General features: G+C 41.0%; 1 long non-coding RNA gene across 1 annotated transcript in view; it reads right to left on the reverse strand.

Moving 5' to 3' along the window:
- The window catches only part of LOC130135076 (uncharacterized), a 58,357-nt gene that overhangs the window by 34,171 nt on the left and 1,374 nt on the right, over window positions 1-22,812 (reverse strand). The window lies entirely within an intron of this gene.

Consider the following 22,812-nt stretch of genomic DNA (forward strand, 5'->3'; position numbering starts at 1 on the left):
TTTGAACATACACACTTGATTGACAATGTGAACTACCAAAGGATCCATAGTTTTTATGGTGTATGGAAAGACCACAAAACCAAAGAATGCTAAGAGAAAGATGCGAGGAATTTGAGCTCCGGTTTTCTTTTGTAAACCTAGAAAACGACGCTCTAAAAATGTGAAAGGAAGAGCATGACAACTTCCTTCGAGGATACCTTTGATTTGAGAAATATCTACTCCTAGATATTGACTCAAAAGTGGAATAGGATCGACACCTATTGGAGGACTAACTAGACCGAAAGGACCATTATTTCCAATGGCAATATCATACTCCTCAATTGTAGGGGTCAATTCGTTTCTACCAAACACAAAAGTGGATGCCTTTGAATTCCAAAAATGGGATAGTGCTTTGATCATGGCGACACAAGGCTCGATGTATAAAAGAAGGGGAAGGTATTCGATCCTTTTTTCCACGTAGTCCTTGTGCTTTGGCTCGAGGCTTTCCCACATGGCCACGAGAGCTTTAGGTACGGGAATGACTCGAATCTTTGACATATCCATTTTGACTAACCCTAATTTGGGGCATTGAGATTAATCATCGCATATAGAAAGAAATATAACATGGAATTGAAATGGCGTAATTGAAGTTGCTTTAAAAATATTGGAATGATACAATCAACCTTACCGTGAAGAAATGGCAAACACATCGACACATCGCATGAGGACATGTGAGGTTTGGCACCTAAGGGTAGGATTCTAAAGGTTTAAGGTCTCCACCTTGATTAGATAAGAAGAGTTTACCCACCGCTACTATTGTCGGTCGGTGCGTTTCTTACTAACCAAGATGAGCGATATTGAAGAATGAATTACCACATGGATTCACATGCGGATTCCACTATTAATATCTCCCAAAGGTGCCCTAAAAGCTATCTGGGGTTTTAGACCGCGGGATGTGGGTGCATTGTATCGTGCTAAAGCAAGTAAACATGCATTTAAATTTAAAGCAAACAATACTTCAATATAATATCATACATTTGACATACATCCGAACGCCACCTACAAAACAAGGGGTTTGCACTCACTCCACCCCTTATATCTCCCACCTACAAAATCATTTAACACATAGTTAGTAGACTAACCTCATTTTCCACATGACTTTAACATGCAGTCGATTCTACAAAAGATAAACAAGTGAGATAATAACCAACAAGTTTATTACGGCTTTAATTCACTTAGGTTTGTAACCTAGTCCCCAGTAGAGTCATCAAGCCTGTCGTGACCTACCTCTCGAGGGCAAACTCGATGAAGTGGGTTTAGAGGTAAGTGTTCACAAAATAGTCCATATGGCACATCATAAAAGACGGCTTACCGAAGCGTCGATCTTTTGGTCATCCGTACGGTCTGTATGGCACATCATAAAAGACGGCTTACCGAAACGTCGATCTTTTAGTCATCTATACGGTCTATTGATCATGAACGTGGATTTTCCCTAAATCCATACCTCGCGTGACAGCGGACCGATTTTATCTTCTTTAGGAGTCGCCACTAGACTAGGTCATGGGTTAGCTAGAATATTCAACCGAAATGCAAAAGTGTCGTTTCGATTTCTATGAAAACCAGAGATCATGAGTTCAGCAACTAGCTTACGTTAATATTTCTATTAACGCCATTTCGATACCACTAAACCTAACATGGTTGTTATCTAATTTGTCATGCATTTGTTTTTTTACCATTTTTCATGCCAAAATCTTAGTCCACTAGGTGATCATGCGTCTTGTTTTTGTGTTTTCATTTAAAATTCTAAACTAATCCTATCTTAATCTAGAAAACAAAGAAACAAACAATTGTATTGAAAAGCATTGCGAGTAAACAACCAAAGTATTGAAAAGACGAGCTAATTCTAAGTACGAGAAAGTAAAATCCACAACTCGTCGAATATTTATTACAACACAAATTGAAAGCCCGAGGCATGGTCCGGCATGAATGAATTGAATACAAATTGAAACCGGATTGGACATCAGTTTATCACCTCCGTCAATTGAATACAATTTGAGACCGAATTAGACATCGGTATATCACCTCTGTCTTTTACAACTTTGAACTATCTCCTCCATGGATCGCCTCTCGAGTGTCGGTTTTTAAATCCATAAGATACATTCATGACAAACAATGCACAAAGGAACAACCAAAGAAAGGCAACAATGCAAACAATTCACTAATCAAACACAGGCCTCGGGATCGGCCTTTGCTCGGCATGCATTTCGATTCATCTACCCACTTAATCATCTAACATTGTTTGATTAATGGTTAATAATAACGGGCTACCATTTGCATTCACAAAACGGCAACTCATATCAATTAACCCCTAAAGTCGGGCTCTAAGTGACCTTCATGGGCTACCCGCCCAACATCCACTAGGCCTAACATACATCTAATAAACACATGCAAGACAATGGATAATGCATGCACTTAGGCCCATGAGTCTTGTTTCTCGATCAATCAAGCAATGGGAAGTGGGCCTCACAAATGGACCACTTTTTCAGTTATTATTATCAAATTCGGACTCATTCTGTTCAAGTGTAATTAATTAGCCTAATGATGTCCAAATGATGCAAATCAAGTGTTTTTACAAAGCTTATGTTGTGAGAATCAAAAGTCAAGAAGACCGCTTTTTCTAATTCCCCACCGATTTTCACGAAAATGACAATTTTACCCTCGGGGACAGCCTGGACCCGGTTCTGTTAGGGATTTCAAAATAATGGCAGGAAAAAAAACAAATCATATCCAAACCGCTAGAAAATTTTTAGACAGTTAGGATTCCATATTTTCAACAACTTTTATGTTATGAGTTTTTGCTTAAAAGTCGTCCATAGTTTTATAAAATTCGGTTTTCACCGAGGACTCATTTGCAAACCAGGTTTTAGCCTGAGAGGACCTTATCTGAGATTTTTAGCAAATTGACCCACTAAAATTGCTATTAGGTCCCCAAAATTTTCAGTCTACATAATTATACCCTAATTAGAAACTTTGTAGTTTTGAGTTTTCATATAAAAGAACTCTAACTTTATCAAATTTGGAGAAACATATTTTGGGTTTTAGAGGAAGGAAAATCAGATCTAGACACAAATACTGACTAAATCATAAAAATTCCTTTGAAAATAAAAATGAACTCTGATTTTGATAAAATTGATATTATTGGAAAGCTCTAGATCTCAGTGTGCAATTTCATCCGGAACACTTTTCCAGATTTGAACGGACGAATTTATAAAAATCGAAAAACACATGAAGGTCAGTCAAAAACTCATCTATCATAGGAACTGAGACTAGATGACGTTGCTAATCGTCCTAAACTAACATACTTTGAATTTTATGAAATTTTTACAGTGGACATATCTGAATGTTCTTGACAACTTTCATAATGAAGTTTTCTCAAATAACGAACAAAGAAAATCAGAAAGATCATCCAACCGAGCAAGGTCATTCGGTATTACAGAAGAATAGAACACAACATAATCATTCCAGATTCTGATCTTGACTTTCAAAGAAGTTTTGACCTAGTAAACGATGTCCGTTTAAGGCATGCAACCTACCAAATCGAAGCTCAAGACGTATTCTACGACTCTCTAGTTCATCACTTTGCAAGATTCTAACATTTTCGAAGTCAAATCATCATCACAAGCAATCAGGTCTTCAGGATCCGAGAATGACAGATTTGAACTCACCTTGTGTAACGATACTTTGACGCACAACCGAGAGATCCAGCCTCCGTATTCAGCTCAAGGATGTTGGAGAAAGATATGATTTGGTCCTTGACTCCGATTCTAATCACGGAGATTGAAGATTAATTGATTTGATCAATCGAGATAAAATAGGAAAATGTATCATGTTTATTCTTTCTTCGATTTCTTTTTTGTACTATAAATAGTGGTATGTACATGTGCAAAATAAATAAGACAGAAAACACAAATTTCCAACATTCTTCCTTCTTTATAATTTCTGTCAAGGTATCAGAGCATTCGGTTCTGAACTAGCTTCCGCAAATTCTTTCGAATTCCCCCCCGATGGCTCTCTAATTTTGGTTGTTGCAAAACTCATCCGGCAAAACGAATTAGCACTTCAGGTAGGAATTCAAATATTGTCCAGCAAATGCAGTTCTGCACATTAGATACATCATGCCAAAGAATCAGAACAAAAACCCAACCACCAGTGAAAATCAAGAAACAATCGTGCCTACAATGGAGGAATCGTCCAACAACTCACCTCAGAATCAGACTTCAGACCAAGTTGACCCGACACACAATGAACGGGATTATGTCCAACAACATCCCCCGGCTCTAGTGCCAACTCCAGTTCAACCTTCCGGTCATGTCCAGTGGGCGGCCAATGGACCATTGGGCAAAATCAGCAGCGGGGTCAACACAGCCCACTCATGGAAGATGCGAATACTAGACTTGGGGCTCAGTCCAGTGTAGGTGGGCATGCCTCAGCCACCCTCGGAGCCCAGCCCAATGGACCCAGATAACCACCTTCGAATCACAATTCACCGGGTCAAGGGGTGAATCTCTACCCGGGATTACAACCTGGTTTTTACCTGTATGCAGTTTTGACCGCCAGCAGCCGACCAGAACCCAGCGACGCGCTTTACACATCGCCGGCTGATGGACCGGAGCTCCGGCGTAAGTTACTCGTTGGTCCCGATAACTACAATGCATGGGCTCAGGATTTCCAGCAAGCCCTCGTAACCAAGGACAAGGATGGATTTCTCGACGGCACCGTGCCTTTCCCGACCGACGACCGGATGCAACGATATTGGCGCAAATGCAACCAACTTGTTCGTACCTGGATCAGGAACTGCATAGCCCCCGACGTTGCCGCCAGCCTCCCACCAACCAATGACTCAAAGAAAATATGGGATAGCATCCGGGAAATGTACGGAAAAATGAACCGAGCAAAGCATTTCTCACTTACACAAGCCTTGTCGAAGTTGAAGCAAGGGAACCTCTCGGTTACCGCTTGCTTCAACCAACTCTTGGCTCTATGAAACGAGCTCGAGGCGGCTAAAGAGGAGCTTCAAGGGCCCAAATTGACACTGGAACAATATAGAAAAATTCAAGAAAGAGAGAAGGTGACTCGATTTTTGTTGATCTTGAACGAAAGTTACTCACCGTTTCTATCACAAATTCTCGCCATGGATCGTGTTCCTCCGCTTGGCCAGATCTATCAGTTAGCCATGCAAGAAGAAAACCAACGGTTGGCCACCACGGAATTTGTGAAGATAGCAGAGAGCGTGACTCTCGCTACTCCGGCAGGGCCATCGCAACGAGTGTCCAGTGCTCTCGGACCACCACTGCCACTGCAAGCTCTGAGCTCGTTCGGGTCACACGCGAGAAACTCTACTCGACTGGAAGAAGATGACCCTAATATTAGGGTTATGAGAACCGACGATCCAGATAATAAGAAGGGATCCGATGGCTCATATTCCATCATCCATGCGGCTGAATCGAGCGGTCCTCATCAGGCCACATCAGCTCCGGTTTTCAAACCTTCTAGTGGTCCACGGAGCGCCACATCAGCTAGAGGAAATGTCACGCCCCGAACCCTATCGAGCTCGCGACATCCCTCTTTGGTCGAATTAGTGCGACATCCCAGGAAAACGTCGCCGACCCAAACGATCACATCAGAGTTTGCACACGGCGGAAACAAGAACATAAACCCTGACAGTAAAAATCATGGGTAATAGGGAGAGATAATTCACCAAGCCACCAAACATAACATTATACCTCGAGATATATACAATATCCATTCTCATCCATTACACAACCATTAGTCACTTCGAGCACTCACCAAATTTACATCAACCTATAATACACATACAAACTGGCTTCTCCGGGTCACGTCATCAACTCCAAAAAGGTTAGTAGTCTGGGTATATTCTATTTCCAAAAATGGGACACTTCAAAAGGCTTGGCTACCCCTAGTCTAGCCCCTACGCCCTGTAGACGGCGTCCATTCCGATCCGATCTCCCCAGAATCCGAATCTGAATCCTCCTCAGGCATGTGCTCCTCTGAAGACTCGGAGTCTGCCTCGATCTCGATCGGGTTATCCTCATTCCCCGACTCTAATGGCACCTCAATCCGTTCCTCGGATTCAGACTCTTCCTGCAATTTTTCCTTATGCTCCTCCCCTGGTTCTTCCTCTGGCTTTACCCCTAAGTCTACCCAGACTACGGTCGTATATTTGATCCAAGCCAAATTTTCATCTACTGAATACTCTACAACTGAATGCTCGGTGTGCATTGGTATACCAAAATGCTGCGGTGGCGGCGGTGGTTGATTCATGGCTCAGGGTGGGGTTCTGAATTAATTTGGTTAAACAACCATGAGACAACTCTCAATAAGTTGACAGCCTAAACCCCACTTAAGCTACCACGTATCTCCAGACAGGTCCAAACACACAATCACTCAATGCATACATATCACACACAAATGGACTTACCTGGGCTTGACCTGCACATTAGTCTCAATACACGAATTTCAAACCACATGCACATTCCAAGACATTCTTATGCCCAAAAGCACTTGTCGTACACACAACAATTCCGAACCCCACATTTCACACTCATTCATGCACTGACACACCATTTTTATTTTCCATCTCTTTCCTCGGCCCGCGTAAACACGCCTCAGGCCCGATCTCACTTTTCACTTGCCACATCACACATTCCTATCGCGACCCGCGTAAACACACCTCAAGCCCGATCACACTTTCCACTTGCCACATCACACATTCCTATCGCGACTCGCGTAAACACGCCTCAGGCCCGATCACATTCTCACTTGCCACATCACACTTTTCACTTTCAATTTCTTTCCACGGCCCGCGTAAACACGCCTCAGGCCCCACATTCGTATCACGATCTGCGTAAACACGCCTCAGGCCGGTTCAATTCCCCGCGTAAACACGCCTCAGGGATTAAGTGATCACGCGAACATGCCAACACACCATATTTTATCTGTACCCCGCGTAAACACGTCTCGGGGCTTTTTAGTGATCACACGCACATCGTACGCCTCAAATCTCACACGTTCACATACTCGAACATTAATTAAATGCACCCAAATGCACCCAATTGAACCATTTCAATTCAGCCCCTAGAACATACAAACACACATTCAAGCATCAATTCCAGTCACGAGGGCAGCAACTATTCAACCTCGACATCCCCACCATTCCGCTCATAAAAATGAACATAGAATCTGGGTAAATCTGGGCAGTTTACACAGTGACCGAAATCCCATCAAAATAAACAGTAAAAGAATTCCAAAAATTCTAAATTTTGGATATATCATAAAAAAACATCTTGATAAACATTTCTTATGAAGAACACAAAATCCGGTTTAATCTGCAACCATGCTTTTTCATCCCTCGAAACCAGACCAGAATCAGTTCGCTCTAACAGACTATTTTGTCCACAAAATACATTTCTTTCAACACCAAAATCACCTTGAAAAGATTTAAAATTTTTATATGTCATAGAAAAGAAAGTCATCAACAACTTTTGTGAAGGAAGTTTATTGAAAATAGATCTGAAAAATTTTATAAAAATTCGGTAAGACAAGAAGGTCGGGATGAACAGTGTTCCAGGCAGTTTTAAGACGGTCTGAAAATGGGTTTTCGTGCGACCCAATTGGCCTCCAAAAATTTCAAATTTAAAATATGTTATACTTCAAGATGTTGGGAGCAACTTTCATGATAAAACTTCCTCAAATTCAGCCCACACAATTCTGCACAAAAATAGCAAACCGGACGGGTACAGTAACCGCGAATCCGAGAATCACACCAAACCTCAAGGATTCAAACCCTAATTGATTTCTACCGAATTTCAACCGCCAAAACTCATTCCACCATGTCCAAACTATCATGCCACAACCATCATATAACATGCCATTTTTCATCAAAAAAACCATGGCACAACGATCACGGCATTACACGGCAATTTCACACAATTAATTGCCGAATCAAAACATCCAATCTACGCGTCAAACAGAAAATCACAGCATCCAATCCAGCCAATCACAGCCCTTATTTGGCCTCTAATTTACCACCAAAATACCACAATTTCATCCCTATGGCCTCTCATCCAAATCAGCCCCTAAAACTGACTAAACCGTGTCTAAAGTAGTCCGTTAATACCCGATATCCTAAATAGGGTTTAGATTGCAAGTTACTTGGAATCCGAAGCACGTCCAAGTAAGAGAGAGAGAGTGATGAGCCGGCGGCCAAGCGGTGGCAGCGGCGGTCCGGCTGAACGGCGGTGATCGGCAACGGCGGACGGTGGCCGGCACGGCAACGGTACGACCAAGAGGGAGAAGAGGCGGTCGGTCGGTGGGGGAGGGAAGAGAGAGAGAGTGAGCCGTGAGAGGGGGAAAGAATGAGGAGAGAGAGAGAGAGAAAATGGCTTAATATACTCCAATAATTGTCCCCCTTTGGGCAAAATGACCATCTTGCCCCTCTCTCTACTTTTCAATCGACGGCCACGATTCGTTCTTATCTTGAGATCAACGGCCGAGATCGAATCTTTTCCAAAATATCCAAGGGTAAAATGGGAATTTCCCAAAAAGTCCAAGGGCAAAATTGTCCAATAATTGTCATTTCTAAAGTGAGGGTAAAATTACCAAAATGTCCTTCCCCATTTACACTTGGCCTTAACAAACTTCCAGGGGTAAAACGGTCATTTTCCATTTCTCACCGAAATTCGATTTTTCTGAAGGATTCGGACAATTCTAAGGCTGATCAGGCTAATAACAATGCCATCCAAATGTTCTGTTGTGACTTTCTAAATTTCCAATGCCCAACTTGGTCTCTAATTAATGACTAAATTTTAAATAACGTAACTCGAGCGTATCTCAGACTAACGGGTGGCTTTTGGGGAAATTTGCACTTTTGACCCGTGGCCGATACTGAATCAAGCCATGTTCAAGTTCACTCGGGTCGTGACAACCTCGGTTGTCACTTAATTGCAAGGATCGATCGCTAGTTCCGACGGGCGCGATCGTTTGGTATAGATTTAGGGTCATTCGTCAATTCATCTCGTGGTCAAGCGGAATCACCCGCGATCCACTAATATGACAGCGGCGAATTGATCCCTAACTAACCTTGGATCGGCCTACATTGGCTCAAAATATCACCTCGACAATTCTATGGTCGAAAGTCAATGCACGATCGAGTTTCTTTGGTCTCGCGAATTTAAATCCCCAATTAGCCTTTCCCTAACGGTTGGTATCCTAGGAATGATTAGTTCCGGGCGAGATCTAACTACAAGTACGTTCATAAAATCATCCATTTCATAAATTTTAAGTGGGTCAGATTTCAAAATGTCACAGAAAATGGGCAGAATTTTAAAATAAAGGTAAATTGCAAACGCCCACATCACACTATCGACTGGCAAAATAATGGGCTTGGGTAGTGTTGCACAAGGATTGTATTTTTGGATCAGCTTCCCAAAAGATTTTTATATATCATTATTCAATAAAAGCATTTCATGTAATGCCACCACCAGCAATAAAAATTTCCTTTTTCACCAACGATTGGGTCATAGTGCTCGTTTTCCTTATCCAAATTGTCAAATTTGTCCTTTGGCAAAACAATCACGAGCACCATTTCCAACAAGCACATCTCAAGCTACTAGTACATTCTCTTTGATTCATATAGATATCAGGGGTCCCTATCACACCTCACATTTTGATGGGTCTTGTTTTTTCCTAATGATTGTAGATGATTATACTCGCACCACTTGGGTTTTCCTCATGCAATCCAAGAGTCAAACATTCTCAAATTTGTCGAATTTCTTTTCCTTAATCAAAAATCAATTCGACAAGTCTGTTCAAAAAATTTGCACAGACAATGGACGTGAGTTTTTCACTACAAAATGCAAGTCTTTCCTTGCTTCTCATGGGATAATTCATGAAACCTCTTGCATATACACTCCTCAACAAAATGGGATTGTAGAGCGCAAACATTGCCATCTCTTAAAAGTAGTTCAAGCTCTTAAATACCAAGCCTTTATCCCTGAAACCTTTTAGGGTGATTGTGTGGTCACGGTGGCTTATTTGATTAATCGCATGCCAACTAGAATTCTTGAAGGTCAGTCTCCTTTTGAAATGCTTTTCGGCAAACCACCGGAAATTGGACATTTAAGAGTTTTTGGCTGCTTATGTTATGCAACAAATGCGAGTCCTCATGACAAATGTACCCTTGTGCCCTTCGATGTGTATTCATGGGATATTCTCTCCTGCAGAAAGGCTACAGAGTTATAAAAATATCTACAGGCCATTTTTTGGTAAGCAGAGATGTTACTTTCCTTGAAGATATATTTCCATTCCAGGAATCGACATATTCTTCTCAAATAGATATATCAAAGTCAAAACATCATCAATTCTTATCAGAAGAAGACTTGTCTATGACTTCACCATATATTCGTCTCACCAGATCACACAACAACAGTTCCTGAATACTCAAATCAGACAATAAAGTCATCTATGCCATACTGCAAGGAGGATGATGTATTGATTTCATCTCTACAAGAGCATATTGACCAACCATCTCCATCACAATCAGAACAGCCAATTGCCGAGCCACCTTGGTGTTCTAGACATCATGTTCGTCCACCTACATGGACAAAAGACTACATATGGCCCATGCTGGATTCTCCAGGTACACAATACCCTGTATCTTCCTATGTCTCTTTTAGTCAACCATCAGCGGAACACAAGTATTGTTTTAGTCACATATCTAAGGAACAGTAACCTTCATCTTATGAAGAAGCAATATGTGACTGGCAACAAGCAATGGAAGCCGAGTTAGGTGCCATTTTAGATAATCATACTTGGGACATAGTTCCCCTACCTTCACACAGAAAACCAATTGGCTGCAAATGGGTATATAAAATCAAATACAAGGCAAATGGCTCCATTGAATGTTACAAATCTCGACTAGTTGCTAAAGGATTCACGCAACGAGAAGGTTTTGATTATCATGAAACCTTTTCTCCAGTTGCCAAAGAGGTCACTGTTTGTTCTTTTCTATTAGTTGCTGCATTTTGTCATTGGCAATTACATCGAATGGATGTCCATAATGCTTTTATTCATGGTGATCTGGACAAAGAAATATATATGGAACTCCCACAGGGTTTACGCAAACAGGGGCAGTCTCGGGTATGTCGTCTCCATAAATCCTTGTATGGACTCAAACGGGCTTCTCGACAGCGGTACACCAAATTCACTACTACGCTCACAAATGTAGGTTTTAAGCACTCCAAGCATGATTATGCTCTATTCACATGGACCAAAGGTACTTCATCAATCTATTTATTGATATACATTGATGATATGCTCCTTATGGGAAATGATGATTCCATTTGTAAGAAAGTTTAAGGATTATATGTGCTCTACCTTCCATATCAAAGATTTGGGACCTCCCAAATATTTTCTTGGTATTGAGATAGCTAGATTCGACAAAGGAATATGCCTAAGCTAGCGGAAATTTGTCTTGGAGATTATCTCAGAAGTAGGATTATCAGGATGTAAGCCAGTTGTTATTCCCATTGAACAGAATGTCAAGCTCACAACGCTTGAATATGATAAGAGCTCATCATCACCTAATAAGGACCCATCACTTAAAGATCCATCAGGATATCAGCGACTCGTGGGGAAATTAATTTATCTCACCATGACTAGGCCCGACATATGTTATGCAGTACAAATACTCGGCCAATTTATGCATAATCCGAAGCAGTCCCACATGAATGCAGCACTAAAAGTCGTGAAATATTTGAAAAGATGTCCAGGACTTGGAGTCTTATTGTCTCATGATTGCAACATGAAAATGACGGCTTATTGTGATACAGATTATGTGACTTGCCCAATGACCAAAAGATCTATCACAGGGCTTTGCATTAAATTGGGAAGATCCTTAATCTCATGAAAGACAAAGAAACGATCAACTATGTCTTTATCATCAGCTGAGTTAGAATATCGAGGTATGGCGAAAACTATTTGTGAGATAATTTGGATATGAGGTTTGCTATTGGATCTTAGGGTACGAATTGATGGAGCAAGTGAACTATTTTGTGACAACAATGTAGCACTAAAATTAGTAGCAAACCCAGTTTTTCATGAAAAGACAAAACATATAGAAATTGACTGTCACTTTACTCGAGAAAAAATTCAAGAAGGGATCGTTACAACTCAAGGAATTAGAACTGTGGAATAGCCTGCAGACATCTTCACTAAGCCTTTGTGCAAGAGAGAGCATGCGTATCTACTAAGCAAGCTGGGCGTCTTTGACATATATAAGCCGCCAGCTTGAGAGAGAGTGTTGGAGAAAGATATGATTTGGTCCTTGACTCCGATTCTAATCACGGATATTGAAGATTAATTGATTTGATCAATCAAGATAAAATAGGAAAATGTATCATGTTTATTCTTTCTTCGATTTCTTTTTTTGTACTATAAATAGTGGTATGTACATGTGCAGAATACATAAGACAGAATACACAAATTTCCAACATTCTTCCTTCTTTATAATTTCTATCAAAGGTCAGCACGAAGAAGCCTCGGAAAGCTCAATAAACCTATGAGAATCAAGTGTACAAGCTAAAGTGAGAACCGACACGGTTTTGCACAAATGAACTATTAATTGAAAATCAAGTAAAACAAAGCGATCTGGTGGCCGTTCGGAGGGAGGCCAGCCACCACAACCACGTGAAAGCGCAGAGGAAGGTTGCTGGATGCTCCAGATCTTCAAAGGGAGCTGTCGAATCGCCGGATCAGCCGATTGAACTCGTTGGAAAGCTCATCGGCTCGGTTGCTGAGAGAGAAAAAGAGTCGATCGGAGGAGCTCCGGCCACCAGCTGTAGTGGCTGGAATTGCGACTGGCTTCGGGACATCAAGAGGATCCCCAGAGCGGTGGCGACACATCGGGAACCAGCCAGCGAGCAGTCGAACCGGTGAAGAGAGTTCACGGCCGAGAGAGAGAGAGGGAGAGAGAGAAGGCGTGAGATCGAGAGAGAGGGAAGAGAGGAGAGAGAAACCAGATCTAAAAACGAGAGTTCTTCCCAATTTTTGGAGGGAAAAAGCTTATATACCCTCCCAACTTTGAGTCCTAGCCCATATATCACTCTGATGGCTTAGAATACATCCTTAATGATTAAGAATATTCCTTAAGAGCTAAGGATAGGTGATATGGCATTATGGATGGCCATGATCTATTCAAAATGAATGGCCATGATCGATTTGCTTAACCCCTAAGTAATTTTGCCTAAACCTTAAACAAGGGTATTTTGGTAATTTCATTTAAGGGGCATTTTTCTAGTTTCATTTAAGGGCATATTTGTCATTTTGGGCATAAAGGGATGTGGCTAGCTGGAATGGACTGCCGATCGCCGGATTTTTTACCTAAAAATGGCCGGTCCGATCGGACTGCTTCAATTCCGATCAAACCGGTTGAATCGATTGGACCAGTTTGACCCAAGTTTGACCAGGTTGAACCGGTTCAATTCTCGGCCCAACTTGTTCTAATTTTGTACAATTTCATCCCTATTATAATTGATTGACCCGATTGAATTGAATTTGATTAAATTGGATTGAAATAATTGAAAATACAAGCACAAATTGATCCAATTAACTTGTTTGGCCTAATTACTCTTCAATTTGAGTTAAAATGCATAGCCAAACTAGACTAATAGATTTAATTGAAGTCCAATTGGCCAAATTGAGCTTCAATTCATCAAATTGGATGTTAGTCTAGAATGGGTCAAGTTGAATTGCACTAATTGGACCAATTACTCTTAAATTTCTCAATCATTGGATCACTAAATTGGTCAAATTGGCTCAAATTCATGTGAATCTTCCAAAATTGATGTCAAATTTGAGTTTCATATAAGAAATTAGGCTTATTCGTGTCTCAATTGTGCAAATCATGAAGAATCGATCGGAATGACTGATTAGGGCCTAAATTAGGGGTTTTTTTTCCCTTGGCTTGGAATTACAAAATTGGTTCCAAATTGAATGCAATACGACCTCTAGATCAAATATCGTGAAGGAAACTATCCTAAAAAATGACTATAAATGAAGTAATTTCATTTTTGGCCAATTTGAACCAAATTCCGCAAATTGGGGAAAAGCTGATTCTAAATCGATTTTTGTAAAATTGGTGATGCCAAAGTGAAATTAAGCTAAAAATGACTTGACTTAGGGGTTTTGAAATTTTTTAGATTTTTTGGACAAAATGTTGACCAAAAGTCAACATTTTAGTAGTTATATACTAAAATGTCAATTAATGGGTCAAACATTGAATTTTTTTGAAAATTGATGATGCAAAAGTGAAATTGACACTATTTTGGGGTTTTTTTTATGCAAAAAACCAAATTTTGACTTTGAGTTGACTTTTAATCAAAGTTTGACCAAAAAGTCAACTAGAAAGTCAACTATTTGACTTTTTGAAATTGAAATGCAAAAACATAGAAAATGAATGGCTAATGCTAATTCAAATGTTAAAGGACTCTTTTTGGTTGAGGATTGGGTTCTATCGCGATTAGAAACCCTAGTCTCGAGATTTTTTTATCTTTATGATGCGTCAACTAAAAATCAGGTGTCAACAGCTGCCCCTCTTTGAAAGGAAGTTCAAAGAGGTTCCTCTTAAAGACTAAATGATACCTGCAAGTTTTAGTCGACTCCACTGGAGCTAAAAGGAAAATAACAAAATGAACAACATTTGCTTAGAGGACGTACCTTTGAAACTTACCTTGAGCCTTGGTATTGATCTCACCATTGAACCTCTCACCTCTCTCTCAACCATGTAGCATGAATGCGAAGAAAATATGCGAAAGAAAAGAACGAGGGGTAATTTCTAAGAGTGAATTTTCATCAAAGGGGGGACGTCTTACCGTGTAACAACGGGTTTTGACTAGAAAGGGGAAAGTCTCACCATTCAATAATGGATATTGACTAGAGAAGGAGTAGTCTTACCATTCAACAATGGGTATTGACTAAAGAAGGAAAGTCTCACCATTCAACAATGGATTTCAACTAAAAGGAATAGTCTTACCATGTAATAATGGATTTCGACTAAAGAGGGTATGAATCGGTCATAGTTACTAACATTGATCATGTCAATTCGAAAAGGAAATGATCATGAGTGCATGAGCACATCATGCCAATTTGAAGAGGAAAATGAGGCTACGGGCGCGAAAGCTCACCATGCCTAGTTTGAAAAGGGAATGGTCATGAGTGCAAAAGCACATCATACCGGTTTGAAGAGGCCACAGGCGCGAAAGCTCACATTGCCTAATTTTGAAAAAGGAATGGCCATGAGTGCGAAAGCACATCATACCGGTTAGAAGAGGTCACAGGCGCAAAAGCTCACTATGCCTAATTTTGAAAAGGAAGTGGTCATGAGTGCGAAAGCCAATCATACTGATTTGAAGAGGCTACGGGCACTAAAGCTCACCATACCTAATTTTAAAAGGGGTAGTCATGAGTACGAAAGCACATCATACCGATTTGAAGAGGCTATGGGCGCGAAAACTCACCATACCTAATTTGAAAAGGGGATGGTCATGAGTGCGCAAGCACTTCATGCCAATTTGGACAGGGAAGAGGATAATGAAGATCCGCTCCACTTGGGGAATTTTGATTTGAGAAGGACTGCAAGCTGCAATTACTTGGATATTGAAGATCCGAAACTACTAACCTGCATCCACTTGGAAAAACTGTTAAAAGGGAATCATTCAAGGTTGCATAACCAATCAACCAAGAAATTTAATCAAATGAAGACTTTGAATGTCATTCAAAGAATTGTCAATCAAACTCTTGGTAAATGTCATCAATTTGTCAAAATTCCTTTAAAGGAAAGCTTTGCACAAAATGATTTTGATATCTTCAACAGGGTTTGTTAAAAATGCCAAGTTGAAGTACCATAATCGAAAAGGCCTTCTTACAATAGCTCTCATGAAGGCTTTTATTCCTACCCATTAGTGTGGGATTCCAATTTTGATCACTGGGGATATCTCACATAACCTATGTCAAAGGCTTTTTAGAAATATTCGCAGTGAATACAATTTGATCAATCAAAAAGGTCTTTTGAGGGATCGTAATGTAGGCTTGGTCATGGGCTTACACAAAGAATTATCGCTTTGAGGCCAGGAAAAAAATGTCAAATAATATCTCTCATCGGGTTAACAAGTCAAGAACCTTGAAGATAAGACAAGATAGGATTCCTTCCACTCCTTCAAGCGGGAGATTCTTTGTGAAATCTTTACGTCAACTCGAACCATCCTAATCGGAAAAGACTTCAGTTCGGGTTGTAATGTCGGTTCAGGTGAGGCTCAAAAAGGTTTAAAATTTTTGGAAAGGGATTTGAAAAGAAGATGGTGATTATATTAGCATCATTACTAAAACATGATTTGACTCTTGAAATCTAATATGTCTCGAGAGCTCATTGTCTAATTATTTTTCTTGCAACAAGAGCTTTGCTCTTTTCTAAGCATCTTTTACAATTGAAATTTTGTTTTCATCATAAGCATGTTGCTTTTTACTTTTGATGCATTTTCTTTTTCATGAGCATTGGCCTTGCTTTTATCAAGCACACTACTTTTTCATGCCCCCTAGTGTATATCATTTGAGCTCTTAGGACTCTTCAGACATTTTATATATATTCACCAATTTTCAAAATTTTCTTGATAAATCATATGCATCGCCCCAATATGGGGAGATAATCACCATTTAGGCTTTGAAATGAATATGCTTAAGGCTCAACTTGGCTAAGAAATGGATAATTGTGTTTGGATAGAGGAATGAATGCTCTTCTTCACTTTGGGATGCTTTGAGCTTCCATAAAGATCCACCTGAAGTTACCACAAGAAGGTTGATACAAGTGAAAGCAATGAAATCTTTCTTAATCTTTTTGCTCCAAAAAATGATCAACCCAAACCTTCTATTTTGCCCCAATGTGGGGTGGTTCGTGATAGGGGTATTTTAAAAATTTCCCCCTATTTGACTCAAAATGGCTAGCAAGGGATATCATAAGTGTTTAGGTTAAAGAAATGAAATGCCTTTTATCACTTCAATCCATGTATTCAATGCGAATAAATCCTATGTCCTAAGACAAGGTTTTATTTCTCGCTAACTCTTAGAAAGTGTATAGGGACGTGTTTGGACAAGGCTTGCCTTTCGTCATCTTAAGTGCTTCGACTTGGCATGATTAACATTCCGTCTTGTTTTGTCAAAAATCATTTGCTCAAATTATCCTCTGTGGGGATTTTTTACGCGTGATGTATTTACCAATGCATGAATGAACAATTTGAAGAATGTCATTCAAGTTCTTCAAAATCAAGTTTTCAAATTTGCTTCAAACTTGGAATTGTTTTTCCAACTTTTGAAAAACTTTGAGAAGTCTTTTTGAAAAGCGTTGACAAAGAACACTTTTTCCAAAGGATTGTTCACCTACTCCACTACGGGTAGTTGACAGCAAGGAGATTATGTCGATGTATAACTCTCGTCACAACATCACCTTTGATATTGATCTCTTCAAGAGTGGTGTCTCCTATCAAAAGGAAGGAAACAATGTCAGAGAATTATATTGGAAAGAAATAAATTGGAACAATACAATTTACTCTTTCGCATGATTCCGCATTGGAAAACACCTCCAATTTTCTTGAGAATGTTTTGATACCTACAAAATGAACACATAAATGCCTTTATGCGATGTATGCATGATGCAAGTGACCTAAAGTGACACGGTCTTGCTTGAAAAATGGCTTCGTGGCCTTTCATTCATGGAAAATATTTCTTGACAACATATGCATTTACAGGATATGGCAACTCTTGGCCATCTATTTCAGCAAGAATTAAGGCTCCACTAGATAGGACCTTCTTTACAACATATGGGCCCTCTTACTTCGGGGTGAACTTCCCACGGGATCCAATGTGTTGGACAAAACTTTGCTTATCACAAGATCATTAACCTCAAAGTGCCTTGGTCGAACTTTGCGGTTGAAGGACTTTGCCACTCTCTTTTGGTAACTTTGTCCATGACATAAGGCTTTCAACCTCTTTTCCTCAATCATGTTCAATTTGAGAGGGGAGTGTTTTAGATGTATGCTACTTCAACAGTGGATCCTTTATCTTTGGAAAGTTTGGGGACCCAATAGCAATTTTTAGGGCTTTGAGGTGAGAGACCAACCAAATTTGGAGTAAACCTTCAAATCTTTTGTTGTCCAGATGAAATAGTGTTAGTTAAGTCATGTAATGAGACAAGATGGTGAAAGATCTGATAGTTGATTCGCGTGTAGGTCCAATTTAGCGAGGTGCATGAGGTTCATGAGCTGAGGCGGTATGGGACCATTTATAAGATTGCCGAAAACCTTAAGTTAACAAGCTGAGGTAGGTTTCCAATTGAAAGAGGAATGTCACCTATTAGTATGATTCTTTCGATTTTCGAACTAGTGAGTTTTGCCAATTCCAAACCCAAAACAGATAACATATAGTCTAAGCTGTGACATTCTGAATTTCGACCCATTTTCGAGATTTATGAAATGAATATTTCTTCAATGTGCTTTCAGTGAAATCTCACTCGAAATTGATCACTCTCGAGTAGACTAACCGTTAGGGAATAGCTAGCTAGGAATCAAGTACGTGGACCTAAGAACTTGGCCATGCATTGACACTTCGACCATAAGGATTGGCGAGGGAATATTTTGGGCCGTTAAAGGCTGATCCAAGAATGGTTATGGAACGATTCGCAAATATCGTGCAATGGGGTCGCGGGTGATTCCGCTTGGCCATTGTATGAATTTCGAACGATCCTAAACCTAATCCGAACGATCGCGTCATTCGGAACTAGTGATTGACCCTCGCAATTACATGACAATCGAGGTCGCCATAGCTCGAGTAAACTTAGATGTGGCTTGATATCGAATCGGCCACGAGTCGATACGCGTAATTTTTAAAAGCCGCCCGTTAGTTCGAGATACTGTCAGGTGCATTGAATTTGGTCATTAATTAGAATCCGAATTAAGTATCAAAGTTTCAAGATTTCCACGACTAATTTATCGGACGTCGTCTCGTTAAAGTGTGGCCAATTATCGGGTTGATCGGAATTTTGGAAAAAGGAAAATTGGACAATATTTTGTGAGTTAATGATTGAACCCCCTCTCCTCTCTCCTCTCTCTCTCTCTCCTCTCCTTCTCCCCCGCTGAACCCCCCATGCCACTGCCCCACGTGCGGACTTCTTTCCGCTAACCTCCCCCACGTCCTTGCTGCCATTTCTGTTTCATTTTCTGCTGATTGCTTTTGCCTTGTTTTGACTGACCTGGCTGACTTTCCTCTGCTCCCCCACGTGTTACTGCTGCTTCTGTTCTGCCTCTGCTTTGCTGCTTCTTCCTCTCGCATGATTACTTCGCCGCCGACTTCTTCCGCTGACTTTGCTACCGCCCCACGTTGTCGACCTCCCCATGCACGCCATGATGGACTTCCCCCGCTTCTCTCGCCATGTTGCTTCTGCTCCGCCCATGCCATTTCTGGCTTGCTTCTGCTTCTTACCGCTGCATCCACCGACTCCTCAAGCTGCCCATGCTGCCCCACGTTGTTTCTATCACTATTATGCTGCTGCTAACTTCCCCCTACATTGTTTCTTTGCTGCTGACTCCTGCTTTGCTGACCACCCCATGCCTGCTGCTTCTACTTCATTTTCTGCTGCTGCTTCGCTGCTACTTGCGTCTTCATTCTGCTTCCTCTGATTTCTGTTGCTTCTCGCCCTCCATTCCAGCCCGACCAGCACCACCGTTCAGCCCCCATCTCCACCCGACTCCGCCGTGAGCCGCCACCTGTCTGCTGAGGTTGCTGCTACTCCGGCGTCGCTGCTGCTGCTTTGCCGTGATTGAGCTGCTCCTTTCGCTCGGTTTTTCTTGCTTAGGCTCCTAGTAAGTACTCCCTAAGCCTTGGTTAGGATAATGGGTTAATAATGAACATGTTTAGGGGTGGATTAAAGGCTGTGGATAGTTGGTTTAGGGGTTGATTGAACTTGGCGTGCTTAATGATTCTTAATTGGTTGATTTTCGAATTCGCTACTGCACTGCCTCTGTGTTTTGTTTTGTTTTTTGTAGAGACTTGTGTAGGCCGAATTTGAGGAAGTGTTCTTCATGAAAGTTTCTCATAACATCTTGAAGTATAACATATATTAAATCTGGAATTTTTGGAGATCATTTGAGGTCATTCGGAGTCCATTTTCGGACCGTGTTTAGTCTGCCGGATTTACTGTTCATCCGACCTTCTAGTCTTTCCGATTTTCTATAAATTTTTCCAGACCTCTTTTCAACAAACTTCCTTCACAAAAATTTTTAATAACATCTGTGTATATGACATATAAAAATTTCAGAGTTTTCCAAAGTGATCTGGGTACTGAATGAGTTATATTTTTATGGTCTAAGGGGCTATCCGAGCGAACCGGGTTCTTTGCGGCTTTGAGTTACAAAACGAGGCATTTACAATAAGAATTAGATTTTGTGTCCTTCATGAAAATGTTTATCAAGATGTTTTGTACAACATATCCAAATTTCAGAATTTTTGGAGTTTATTTACTATTTATTTCAAACGGATTTCGGTCACTGTGCAACTGCCTAATTTGGATCCGGTTTTGTACATTCTTGGTTTTTCTCTCTCTCGAGAATTATTCGGTGTTATCATGGCGTTTTGACTGACTTAGTTGACATTGGGCTAATTTACAAAGATAAGAATTGGTAATGATTGCTGAGGTGTGTGCATGATCACGACACGTTCCGTCTAGGCGGGAGTTCTAGACGATGCCCGGCGGGAATTCGGATGCTGTCTGGTACCTGGGGTTGCCGGAGGGTGTTCAATCCCAGACGATGCCGATCGCGGTGGAGGCCAGATCGATGCTCCTAAGTGGAATGCCGTTGGGTACCTGGCTTACCTGGGGGTGTTCGATCCCCAATGTTGCCGTCGCCGACGTAGCGGGACAATGCCTGGTTACGCCAAAAGACCGGCGAGAGTTCGGTGGCTCGAGGGGTCGTTAATAATCTGGACTTAATGAGTGTGATTTGCATTGGGGAATGCTTTGCCTGAGTTAATTGATGAGCGCGTCTAGATTATTAATCGTGTTATGCATGATTATGCCTTGAATTGCGTTGTACAAGCTTGATGAGCAATTGGCCATGTTATGGCGGGATTCTAACGTGCAGGGCTTGCGTATGTGCCGAGGCGAGGTAAGGGCGCCTGTGATTGTTATGACATGTTGGATGTCGGTATTGCATGATTGGGATTGTTCGGAGGTACGCGTTAGCCTAAGCGAGACTTAGGTAGTTACTTATTGAAATTCATCTCATCTCCCGTTGTTAAACATTTTTTCAGGCTTGGAATGATGAGTAGTCATCACATGCGGTTCGGAGTTCTGGGGTGATGTTGGGCATTGGATGTATCATCCTTTTGGATGCCCTGTTGTAGAGGAGTTTAAGTTAACCTCCCTTTTGTATCAGTGGCCTCATTAGGAAGTGGCTTCGTGTGAGGCTTGTAATCGTGTAAACCTCCTGGGATTATCTGTGTGAGCATATAATGACTTGCTGGTTTTTATGGGAAATGTTTTCCTTACTACCCCATCGATTAGAATGTTATATGGAGTGTTCATATTCGCTTCCGCATGCGTTTAATCGCTAGTGTTTGGATTGGGTCGGTGACAAGTCCTGGAATGTCGCATACTTGATGACCTCAGAGGGATATTACGTGCTCGATGGGGTTCTGGACGTGACATGAGCAATCAAGATTTTATTGTCAGATCTAGGTATTCAAGCTTGGTAAGGTGACCGAATGATGATGGGATCATTCCTAAATATTCACAAGCTACCATATCAAGATAACTCGAAGACAGAAGGTTTATAATTGATTGTGGTAACTCCTCGAAAAAACGCATAATAGGTAGTTGTAGTTCCTCAGGTGGACTACTGAGCTAAAATCCGGTAAGTGTCCCATGAGACTGTTGTTTCCTATATTGGGATGTTCTAGTCTAGGTTAAAAAAATACTCCAGTTAGAAATACACCAAATATGTCACGGCCATGCATCCCGAGACTTCTCAAATTAGTCAAATTTGCTAGAATATTTGACACAACCGACGAAATGTTCAAGTCACCAGGACCAGTTCTTCCAGTTTGTAGAGCATTTTTGGGATATATGTGTGAAAAATGCAATTAACTCATGAAGAAGCCTTTTGAAGTAAGCACACTGCTCTGCTTTGACACTCCAAAGTCAAGTGTGATCAAGGGGGAGCACCACCAAGCAGGGTTGGGAAAGTGCCTTCCTGTAAGCCGAAATGAAAAACGATGAGGCTCCGTATTAGATAGGCCAAAGCGGACAACACCTCGGGTGAATTAAATTCAGAGTGTCACAAATTGGAAATTAAATGTTACTTGTGTTAACTTTGGGCGAAGATTTAGATGTAATGATAGGGTAGAAATTATACCAAAATGGTGATCAAAGCACTCAAACACACACAACCAAGATTGCATTGCTCAAGCACAGTCAAGACAGATTATTTGCCATCATGACGACCTCGCACGCAAAGGTCGTAACAAATCCATGGCAAAATGGTAATCACGCAAGCATGAGCACACCTTTTCTTACATTCCATAGATGCCTCGACGAGGAATGCAATATATATTAGCCCTGCCAGCTAGATTATCGCCATCTCTCTCTTCGAGGCTTTGATATTCATGTGGTTGCTCGTTTCTCTCCATGTTGTCTCGTAAATTTTGTGTTTAGGG

This window comes from Syzygium oleosum, unplaced genomic scaffold (assembly GCF_021117445.2).
Source record: "Syzygium oleosum isolate NSW1041296 unplaced genomic scaffold, Sole_v2.1 Sole_v2.27, whole genome shotgun sequence".
Lineage (NCBI taxonomy): Eukaryota > Viridiplantae > Streptophyta > Magnoliopsida > Myrtales > Myrtaceae > Syzygium > Syzygium oleosum.